The sequence below is a fragment of the Galeopterus variegatus genome, unplaced genomic scaffold, assembly GCF_000696425.1.
Source record: "Galeopterus variegatus unplaced genomic scaffold, G_variegatus-3.0.2 Scaffold506, whole genome shotgun sequence".
Taxonomy (NCBI): Eukaryota; Metazoa; Chordata; class Mammalia; order Dermoptera; family Cynocephalidae; genus Galeopterus; species Galeopterus variegatus.
In genome coordinates, this window is record NW_007726617.1 from 493,037 (window position 1) to 494,810 (window position 1,774).

Genomic DNA, 1,774 nt, shown 5'->3' on the forward strand with positions numbered 1-1,774 from the left:
CTGTGGTTTGGTGGTCATTTCTGGGCTGGTTGTGCTTGTCGCAGGGTGTGGCTGAGGCCCTCGGACCCCACCCTTGGGACTGGTTGTGGGTGTCTGTGAGCCCGGCTGTGGCCCCCAGCCCTCCCCTCTTCCTGGCTTGGTAGCCTAGGGGACTTCCGGTCCTTCTAGGAGTTATAGGTGTTCTTTGGTGAAATGAGACCTTTACTAGTTATTATCAAACTCTGTCTCTGGTTGTGGGTACTTTGTTTTTTCTTTCAGTTCTGTGTTGAATTATTCACTGTTCCCACCACTTAAACTCTGCACTGGAACTAATTTTTTTGTCCTTTGCTTACTTCTAAAATGGGGGAACTTCCTGTGGGGACCAGCACTTGAGTTGTGTGGTTGACCTAAACTGCTGCCTTGCTGCTTATTCCCCGAGGAAGGCTTTTTGTGCAGCTCAGGTTTTAATGGTTGACTTTATAGATACTTCTGGGTCTAGTTAGATCTGGTGCACCTGAATTGTGTAGAAACTCTGATCTAGGCCTGAGCCTTTTTATCAAACTGCACTACATGCAGTTCTATATTCCTGATCAGTCTCCTCTGAGTGGTCTTACACTGATTGGGGGGCAGATCAGCTGTCCTTGCTGTGCCCCAGTGTTCCCCTTGTGGGTCCATCTCCCCCACCACCCATGCTCCAAACACTTCCCATGGGACGGGCCATGCTCCAGTCCCTCGCAATGACTCACAGGCCTCTGAGAGGCTCCCTTTTTTTTAGTTGTTGTGGCTCTTTGCTACAATATGGGTCTACAGGAACCCTATTAGTGGTCTTGCTGGCATGGGGGCCACCAAGTCCCTCTTCTCTCCTGCTGCCTCCAAGCAAATTCATCCGAAGGGCACAGCTGCAGCTTTTGCCAGCTCCTGTTCTGTGTGCTCAGCAGCTCCAGCCTGGAAGCCTCCAGGATTTGAAATGGTTGGAGCAATGCTTTCTTTCTCTCATCATGGTTTTTCCCACCTTCATGCACTCTGTAGGTCTCTCCTCCTCTTCCCCTGAGTTCTAGTGGCCCCAACTTGGCTGTTGTTGCTTTTTTATAGTTGTAAATTGGTTGATTTGAGGGGGAGAGTGAAGCTGGGGACCGTCTATTCTGCCATCTTGACTGGAAGTCCCTGTTTGTTCCATCTTAATGAGCAAACATTTAAGCTAGGAAAGCAAAACATCCTCACCTTCCTTTTCTCTCTCACCTTCCATGTCCTATCTATCACTCATGCTGGTCAATGTAACTTATTAATATTTTCCAATGACTTCCCTGCTTTTTGTCCCATTACCAACATAGTTCAGACTCAACACTTTTCTGGACAAAATCCTATGAGTTGCTGGTTTGCTGCCTCCAGTCTCACCTTACCTGAATCCATTCTCCAAATTGCTATTAGATCAGTCTTTCGAAAATGTAAGACAGATTGCTTTGCTTCTCTACTTAACAATTTCTCAACAATCCCTCACTGTCTTTCAGAGAAAACCTTCAGGTTAAACTTACTCTACAACCATCCCCCATCCCCTACCCCTGACCAGTACAGAGTAATTACAAAACAGTGTGACAAATATTAAATAGGGAAATGCTAAACGAATAGGGAGACAGTCTTACACTCTAGCTAGTGGGATAGTGGACAACAACTTAAAAGAGGTACTGATATTTGAGCAATGCTTTTTTCTGAAACTGCATTTAGAAAGTGTCTAACTTGGGCCGGCCCGGTGGCGCACTGCTACAGTGCGCCGCTTGGGAGTGCGGTGGCTCTCCCG